Source organism: Anopheles aquasalis, chromosome 2, assembly GCF_943734665.1.
Source record: "Anopheles aquasalis chromosome 2, idAnoAquaMG_Q_19, whole genome shotgun sequence".
In the NCBI taxonomy this organism is placed as follows: domain Eukaryota; kingdom Metazoa; phylum Arthropoda; class Insecta; order Diptera; family Culicidae; genus Anopheles; species Anopheles aquasalis.
Genome location: NC_064877.1, coordinates 45572501 through 45582500, shown reverse-complemented (window position 1 = coordinate 45582500; position 10000 = coordinate 45572501). Strand labels below are relative to the sequence as shown.

Below are 10000 nucleotides of genomic sequence, written 5' to 3'. Positions count from 1 at the left end.
TACAATAATGCAACTTACGGAACCGACATACGCAAACTCAAAAAGTAACGAAGAAGTAAAAGAAAACAAACAAACAAATCAATCAAATAATCAAAACCATAACGAACACCCACGCACACACTCTTTGGATGATCCGGCGGGATCGACGCTAAACGTTAATAATCTTACGTTCTCTACTACAAAATACTTACCCAAGGCGTAAAGCTAGCCAAAAAACCCCCAAAACTCTAACAGCTATGAAACATGAATATTTCGGCATAGAAGTAACGAATTAACTGGATACATAAAGGTGTTAACAACCTTTCCAAAACAACAAATGACAAAATCGACTAAAGGAAGCTAATACGAAAAACGAAAACAAAGCAAAACTATTTAGAGGCATCAAAACTGAAAAAGAAGCAGAAGAAAAAAAACACAACAAACCCGGTACGGTTCGGAAGGTAAAATTATATACTCAGCCAAAAAAAAAACAAGAAGAGAAGCAGAACGAAACGAAATACGCATACGCATAGTACGGCAGCATAAATGCAAAAAAACGACTGGAGTAGGTGGGGCTTAGCGGTGGTGACACTAGCACTGGACCGGTATGGAGCTAATTCTGTAGACAGAGGATGTTATGGCAGCAGCGTAAAACCAGGTCTTATGTTACGAGTAGAATAGGAATGTGCAAATATATTTAAACACAAAATGTATGAACACAAAACTGTGAACGGGAGGAAGAGCCAGCCAGCCTAGAGCAGAGAGCAAGCATCAGTTGAGGGTGAATGAGGAGCTTGTAAAGAACTGTCGCACAATAGAATCTCCTTACGGGACTGTTCTTGTTTGTAAATAGATCGAGATCGTGCGGTGGAGTTTCTCGAGGCGACAGGGAAACAATGACGACGAATGCACACCGGCGAAGGGAACCTCTCTCTCTCTCTGTTGCACTCAGTCAGCCGGACAGTTAAACGCCCGGTTAGTCAGTCAGTCAGTCATTCAGTCAGTGAGTAGTGGGTCAGTCAAGTCAAAGTTTAGTCAACGCAGCTACATTTCACTGACAGTGGGAGTGGAAAATTCCAATCGAACGATGTGAAGAGATCGTGCAAGATCAGCAAAGGCAACAGCAAGGCAACAGTAGCAGCATCACGTTTTGTGTTTGTGTAGAGTGAACTGGCGGGAGGGGCAAAACGAGGCAAACATAAAGAAAAAGGGGATGATAAAAAGAGGAAGAAAAATGCCCGATAACCCAACCACTCACGTACGCCCCCTGGAAACACCTAGTAATACTAACTGATAAGAGTAATAAAATAACAAAAAAACTGATAATAATAGTAGAGCAAAACTGGCCTGGCGGTCGTGTGGAGGTGGCGTGGAACTGGAACTGAAATCATGTGAAATATTGCAAACTGTAGGAAATAAATAAATGGAAACAAAACGTGTGATGAGTCGGTAATCGAGGAAGGAGCAATGGCAAGGAAGAGTATGGCGCCGCCCACCCCATGGCAGGACCCATGAGTAAAAGCCCACACCAGAGCAGCGAGACTAAAGGCGGACTGCGCTTAAGAAGGAGTCAATCGCTAGGCAAAGATGAAGAAGACACAAGGAACGGTAAATTGACGGCTTAAAGAGATAAAGAACAAGCGACAACACATTAAACGAACGACGACGACAAGAGAAAGAACGAGAGAGAGAGAGAAAGGGAAAGAATAGGATAACAAACGGGAAAGGAAGGCGAGAAGCAGAAGAAGAATACAAGTAATATGTGTATAAATTATGATAATTTAATTATTTAATTAAAGAACAGAAACAAAGAGGGAAAGGAAGTACTGCAAAAACAACCTACACGAAACTACTACTACTACTACTATTACTACCAAAACTTACTATCTACGGAACCAGACAAGCTAGAGGACTAAATAACGAATTCGCTAAGACCGGAAAGGAAAAAAAAACACAGACAACACACATACACAACTCACGCAGAGCAGCAACAGCAGGAAGTGTATAATAAACCGCGAATGGGGGGGGGGGGGGGGGTAAGGCTGGAAAGGAATGGAGTGGATTGGGTGGGTGGGTTAAGGGGGAGGACACGCGCGTAACAAGCGCGTAAAAGGCGGCGAAAGAAGAGAACAACACGGTGATGATGATGATGATGATGTTTGGTGGTGAAGAAGAGCGATGTTTGGGAGAGAAGGGGAGGTGGAATCAAAGAAGAAAATAATAATCGCAAAAAAGGTTAAAACAAAAGCATGTTGATGGCGTTTCTTTTATTTCTGCAAACCTGCGTTCATCGGGGAGGGAAAGGAGGGGGGGGGGGGTAGTGAATCGGGCTCATCGGAGCGGCGCCACAAGAGCAAAGCGCGGCACCGGGAAATGATGACATGGGAATGAAGATGTTTGATAGAAAATGGGGGTGATGGGGGGATCTTTGTCTTCTTCGCTTTTGCTTCTTCTTCTTCGCTTCTTCACTTCTTCTTCTTCATCGTCTGCTTAGTTTTCGATGTGCGGCGGCGGCGGCGGAGGAAAAACACTTTAAACTGGGTCAAGTGAGGGTTGCGGCAGCGTCGGTGTTTCGGGGCTGGGTGTGGTGCTTGGCATGAGATATGGTAAGCAGCTGCTAATGGAATCGGATCGGAATGTGGAGAATGTGCAGGAGGCGTGTGAGGGTGGCCAACCTGTGAACATAAATCAAACGGAATGAGCATTATAAATGAGCATATGGGTTGCGTGGTGTGCGGTGGCGATTTGCGTACTCAAATGCTGCCGTCCGTTGGATGGTCGGATAGTGAAGGTATAAGCATTGCAGAGCAGCAACACTCTTCATGTTGTTTTATGCTTAATTATGTAACTTTTTGCGAAATGGTAATGAATCGTTCCACTTCATCCATTTTATGCTTTCATCCAGACTGGCAGTGTCCTGTTTACTTGGACGAACACTCGACGCAACGCTCTTTAATAGACACGACATTCCGATAGAGTACCGACAGGAGTGAGGGAGGAGTGCAGAGGAAAAGGGATGTCCGTTGTAGGGGGACGGGCGACGCAGGTCGTTTATCCGTTCGTCGACCTTTTGCTGCGATGGCGATGGCGGAATCGATCGCTGACAGTTGCGCACTTGCGAGAAAGAGAGTTCGTCCTAGCATCGAAGCAACCATCGTGGTTCTCTCGCACTACTACATGCGCACCCTTCTTCGGAAAAAGGATATTCCCCTCTCTCACACACACCAATGGAAGGAAATTTCCCAAACGGATCATCGCTCTCGCTAGCTATCTCCCTTTTGCCAACCCTTGCTCCGTCGTGTTCGGATGCGCACACCCCTGTCTGTGTGGGTCTCGGCGATGTCCTTTTTGGCGAGTGCGCCCAACGTACTGCACCGGCAAGCACGAGGCCCCTTTCACCAACACCAGCAGAGTGACCAAGGGCAAACAGCTGGTTTCCAGGTAACATGCGCACGTCGTCTTTCAGGCAAACGTCGTCATCGGGCGTGGTACCACCCTCCCTTCGGCTCGCTTCGCATACTTTCCAGGTTGCTGATGTCCGCACGGCCAGGCTCCACGGCGAGATGCGAGGAGAAAACATGGCAGATAAATTAAGAGATAAACTGCCAGACCGTTCGACCAAGCGAGATATCCATCCAGGATGGCTGTGACGTTGTTGACTCACTTCGTCTCTCTTTCTCTCTCGCTCGCTTTCGTATTCGCTTGTACTCTTTCTATCGTTCGGCCTTCAGGCGAACAAATCATCTGAGACAGGGCTTTGACAGGACAACAGGGGATGACAGACAGAAACGCGATTAACAACAAACGACCGGATTGGAACGGATTTCGTGCCCGAAAGGTGCACCCCCGGTATGGCCTTAACCTCACTGCAGAATGTTAAATCGTTAACGAAGCATTCTTTCATTGCTGCTATTCAAGAATCTCCCTTTGAGATCGTTCTCGCTGGGATTTCACATTCGATGACGCTGACAGAACGGAAAATCATCTCTCGATTGTCTACAAGAACAATAGAACGACCAAGGGGAGAGCGAAACTGCAAAACTACGGCTATCAACGGGCGCTAATCCTGCGTTTTAAATTATGCTTTCGACTATTCTTTCCAGGAAGGTTCTGACGCAATTTTAAAAACTGTCCCGCGAGTGGTTTCGAAATTGGCACCTCTCTTCTTTCTCTTTTTTCTTCATTTTTCTTCCAAATCATCGCCTACAGAAAGTGCAAACTAGCTGGAGCGACCGAAACAAGACCAAACTGGTCCGCAATCTAATAAAACCAAAGTCATTAAATGTGTCTCCCTCGGCTACAGCCACTTTCTGTGCGAAGCCAGAAACCAGAAGCAAGGAAAGGGTGTTGAGTCAGCCCAAAGAGGCCACCTGGAGCACCGCTGGGACGAGGGAACTGATTTCTAAGCAACAAAATAGCGCAGCCAATCAGACCTTCACCATCTTTCTTATCGATGAAGGCGCATCGACTGTTCATGGCCAAAAGGTACCTCCGAAGCATCCGCATTCAGAGCCACTGGCGATGGCAATTGGCAAAGGAAAGGACGGGAGAGGACACAAGTAGATGGCATCGAATGCGAAACAACACATCGTCGTCGTCGTTGTTGCCAACGTCGAGGGCAAGCTTCAGGGCATGCAGATAAAAATCCGTTTTATGATTATTATTTTAAACTCTCCGGAGACCAACAGAACCCGGCCCACGGTATGGCCTCGGGACACGGGGATTGCGGTGCGGAAAATCCGCACCGAGAACCAGCCACCCACCACCACCAGCAATCGACAGAAAAACCGGGAAGCGACCTTTGGTGGCCCACATTCGCTTTTATTTTTATTAGTTTTTACGATCGACCGCTGGGCCGGCCTGGGTTGCGCCGCTGGAGAGCCCGGACCGCGCGAGACCGGAGGGCTGGACAAATCTTCTCGTTTTTTCATCGCTTTTATCACTTTCGTTTCGCCGTCGGGGGAGTGAGTGAGAGAGAGAGAGAGGGAGAGAGAGAGGGCGTAACATAACACAACCCCTCTTATACATATGATCCGCAGGTAATGGTAACCCGTATGTGCGTGCATGCGTGTGTAACGAACGAGAAGAAAGGTGATCCGCCGGGACCAGAGTGGATGGGATCAAAGATTTACCCCCGGGAGCACCTGACACCCAGCCAACCTCCGGTAGCAGCGTGGTGAGGACGTCGAGTTTCACAAACGATGGCCCACCGGCGCATAAGTTTCTTCTTGATTCCGTCTCCCGAGCCCAACAGCCTTCTTCGACGAGAAACTTTTTTTTTCTTCTCAAATTACGTCCGCTTGCTCCATCTGACAGCTGTCCTGCCTTTTGACAAGGAACAAACGCCATCACAGCAACCTGGCTACCTGAGGAAGTTTTTCCAGCAATTATCTACCAGCGGGAGAGTGTGGCCGCCATTGCTCGTCTAATTGATTTTATCGATCGGAATCGATCGATAAGCCGCCGGTGAGTTCATCTCCGGGAAAGGATTTATGTCACCAGAGCACCGGCGAATGCACTTGGGTTCATGGGGTGAGGGAACTTTAATGCTGACAGCATCGAAGCAGTCTAGGAGAGCTTATCATCTCTGGCAAATCAATTGCACGAACTCCATCGGATCGGAGAGAGAGAGAGAGAGAGAGAGAGAGAGAGAGAGAACGACACCAATAACGACGATGACCAGCCTGCCAATCGGCGATAAGATACGCCAAAGTACAGCAAAGTGCAGCAAAGTGCAACGTATGCCTTCTACCAACCCTTTTCTGAGTTCTTATCGATCTTTCCCTGTTCTTCCATTGGGCACCGTGGAGGGCGGGCTAACGGTAATACCTGGGGTGTCACAATCTCATTTTCGAGGAAAACTGTGCACCAGAAAGTGGAAACTTTGGACGATGGACGTGCTTCTTATCGCGCAAGAAATGCACGCCGTGAGTTTCGCTGCAAAAGTGTCAGTGACACAGGTCCCCCCTTCAGGCTCCATATCAAGTCTGGGCAATCGCTACTCGCTACCGGAGATGTCGCAAGCGGGTTTTTCCTGTGAAAACCCCCGGGCTCCCATTGTGTACTCCTGGGACCTCGGGGAGTGAGGTTCTAGCCCCGATATCGGACACGATTGCCCCACTCCTCCTCCTCCGGCTCGTCGTCAGTTTCGTTTTTGGGATCGTGGAAGGTTTGATTGAGTAAGCACTTTGGGGTTCGCCCTTTTTAGGGAATCAACCCCTTTTGTTCGTTCAACGCTGCTCGGAGGAGCGTGTAATGTGAGACCATAAAAAGGCGTCAGTTATCGCCGATTGCCTGCTGACACAGTTTTATTCTGTAAATGGAGCCCAGCGTCGGACGACGACAACGACGACGATGGCGCATTTTATTCAAATATTCTTCGTCTGCTCCATGATTTATGGTCGTACGGTGTTGCTGACAGATTTCGGTTTTCGGAGACACTGGTCGTGGCCTCTCGCTCTCACCCAAAGCAGCATATTCCCCTTTCATCCCCATTATGGCGACTCTCGGGTGTTCGTCAAAAGGGGTTTTTGGACGCCGGCAGTTGGCGCCCGTGTCCACCGAAAACCCATGGTCCACGGTGCCCCTAATGCGCTGAATATGTTTGTAATTAATGTCACCGAGGCGTCACCGGTGGTGCTGGTGTGGAAGAAAAAAACACGAAGAAAACAAACCAAAAACAAACGAATCTCCACATGCCCGGGGACAGACCGTTGTTGGAAGGTTAGCGCACCACTCTTGTGCGCAATGTTTGACCCCGCTGCCACCATGGAATGAGCGCTACAGCACGACGTAACTCCCCCTCCTTGAGTTTTTGCAAATTCTGTTTACGCTCCGTCCTTCGCTGGCGCACTTGGTCGCCGTCGTGGTCATCGCCACCATATTCCGTTCACCTTCTTGCCTTCCTTCACTCGTGACAGCACACCATGGACGCACGGAATCCGCTTGCCGGAGTGCTCGCCATCCATTAAGACCGTGGTCAGCACCGTGGTCAAGCTGAGTGAGGCCAAAAAGGAGCAGCAAAAAGACCGGTAGACCGCGGACCGCACAAAACCCTGCTGGGACTCTGTGTCACGTCACGTCGCACAACGGTGATCGGTCATTCGGTCGTCGTTGTCGTCGTCAAAACACCTTCGTGGGAACGGACCGCCAAATAGCGCACCTCCCAAAGCAAAGTCATCGTCTAGTCTACTCCACGTCACATGTCGATGACGAACCAATTCGAGGTCCACTTCGAACTCTGCGCTCGGTGCGGAAATTGCGATTGTTTTTAGGGGGATGTTTCCTCACACTCCCTTCCCCCTTTCCCACAAAATGCTGATGGCAGAATCTTGACCGAGACGTTTATGGATGTGTGTTCTCGTCCCCTCATTTCCGTTGCACAAATTAGTCCAGCACCGCCATTGATTGTGCCGTTGTGACAAAGCAAGCCGTGACTGAGCGAGTGAGCGAACGAGCGATGACAGTTCGATCGAATGACGTTCGGATCGTTCGGAAGTGATCCGGGTTATCACAATAAACAATTGCGCGATTGCAACCGAAGGACGGAACCAGGTAAGGTTGCAGCACCGCCCGGGGGGCACCGACACTAATCTCTCTCCACACCCTCCCTGTTCCGGCCCCGCACAAAGCAAAAGTGGAACGACGTTTGCGTCAGTTTGATTGCCTTTGCCTGCGACTTTCTCGGTGGAAAGGGAATAAAAAATGAGGAAACGGGCCGTAATTGAATTGGGTTCCGTTTTTCCCCCGGCATCTGACACCCCTCCTCCTCTGACGTCAGCCAGCCTGCCAGCCAGATTGTCGAATGAACGTGATTCAAGCCATCGTCGTCGAACCCCTTTTTCCAGATGTGATGATGCGCGATAAGCAGCAGCCGTTCGAAGGGAGAATCGTGTCATTCACTACTCCAAGGGCCGTCGACGTCATTAGCAGATTCACCATCACCCAGGCCAGGCCAGGCCCGGCCCGGCCAGGCCCGGCCGTCAATCCACGGGGACAGACGATTCGATTTATGGCAGACGTCATTGCCGTTGCTGCAATCGAATTGAATCGATCGTGCATTTGGCCGTAGCACGTCAGAGCAAAGTAGGGAAAACGAGGCGAGCTTCCTGCTGCTCCAGATACTCCAGGTATTCCAACGTGCGATAATGGCGCTAGGGAAGATAGAAATCATTATGACCAGAAGGCGAAAAAGACCGTGGGCATTTAGCGGAGATAAAAGCCAGACCAGAATCCATCATCATTACGAGCAAACAGCAGCAGCAGCAGCTGCTGCTGCAATAACAAAACCCGAAACCACGAAACAGACAGAAAAAAAGGAAATAGATGGAAACAATAAGCGCTCCATAGGGGTGCTCCAACGCTAAGTGCATTGTTATGGCGTCGTTGATGTGTTCCAACCAAAAGAAAAAAAAAGGAGGAAAACAATCGAGATTTCCGATTTCCCTTTCCCGGGGCCCCTTTGCTGATAGTACGCCAAGTAGCAGCACCACTACCAGCCAGCTAATGCACGAGGATTGTAAATCGATCCAATTGTCTCTAATGTTGGCGCGCGCGAGAGAGAACAATCGGGTAATGATTTCTATTATGACTTTTCCTACCTCACCGATTTCCTCCTGGTTGCGCTCGAAAACAGATGAAAAAAAATACGAGATTTCCATCGAAAAAAGCTGGAATTTCCTTCGTGATCGAGCACAACAACAAGCTACTCATTAACTGATAGCGATACTCTAGGCATTAATATGTTCCAATTGTTTTGTTGTGGATTACATTCCAAAATCGTTTCTCGATGAGGTGATGAGTCAGAGGCGCAGAACGTGACGTTGGATCTGATGACTGAGACCTTATTGCAGCCCAGTCTGGGCCACTGTCCTTCCTCTAGCTCTTCACGGTTTCAATCCGTATAAATGAGAGCGTATAATGAGAATTTCGTCAATTTAGGCTGAAAGCTGGCTCCAGATCGCTGGATACGGTACTGGCACTACGATCGACACCGATCTGATGGTTGAGCGAACGTGAATCACTGGCATCGACGGCATCATTGATTGATATGCTTGTCGGCAATGGCCGCGGCCAAAACGGTAGCATTAAACAGAAAGTTGCACAGAACGCACACGTCCCGGGGCCGCTCGATTGCTATTTTTAATGGAATTCGCGCACCATGTTGCGAGTGTGTTTGGCGAGAGAAGATCACTCGGAAATGCTTCTTGAAATAATGAACAGACGCTCCCCGGAGGGAAGGAATCCATCTTGGGTTTGCCGTTGTTCTGGCACCATCTGGGGCGATTCGCGGTTTTTCGCTCAGGATAAAAGCCCCCCTTTTCTGCTGGCGAGAGGAGGAACATTGCTTGCTGTGCGCTCGATCGTGCGCTCGCTATTGTTCTCGTGGTGCATGATTATGATCAGCGAGCGAACGAGCGAACGAACGAGTGAACGATGAGGCGGCATTCCACTCGCTGGTAATCACGATGCTGCTATTTTTTTTGCTGTTTCGATTTTTTTTTTGCCCGAGACCAGACTTGGCGCGCCATCAGCATCAATTTGGCGTTTCGTGCGCCTCCGGCTGATTGCAATAATTCAGTCGAGGCCGCCGCCATACCAGAGGGGGTGCTTGGTGCATGTTCGAGGAGTTGTTGGTGCGTTGTTGCTACATTTTGAGCAGCCCCTCGCCAGACCAAAAATCCTATCCAGTAAAAAGCAATTCAGTTCATGAACAATCGAGCATCGAGCCCATCTCACTCATTAACATACGCCGTCTGGTTGCGCTGTGTATGATGCATTAATTAAAAAGCCATTGTGCTGTGCTCGATGATTGCCTTTGGCTGCTCGCTCGGTGCTTGAAACACTAGACTACTCTCGCACACAGTCTAATCGGTAATCGATTGCGATCGTGAGACACAACCAACAGCAGCAGCAGCAGAGAAGAAGGATGATTCAACACACAACACTCAACGCGCATAAGGCAGAGAAGCCACGAAAGGTCTCACACGGAACGAAACACGGTGGACGGATACACTTCCCC

The 10000-nt window shown here is 49.1% G+C and overlaps 1 protein-coding gene across 1 annotated transcript in view; it reads left to right on the top strand.

The window, feature by feature from the left end:
* The window catches only part of LOC126580532 (protein kinase 4-like), a 5584-nt gene extending 5108 nt beyond the window's left edge, over window positions 1–476 (top strand). The window contains exon 1 of the mRNA XM_050243912.1: window positions 1–476. This exon is cut by the window's left edge and continues 5108 nt beyond it. The gene's annotated coding sequence lies outside the window, so the exon portion shown is untranslated.
* Window positions 477–10000: the final 9524 nt, after the last annotated feature.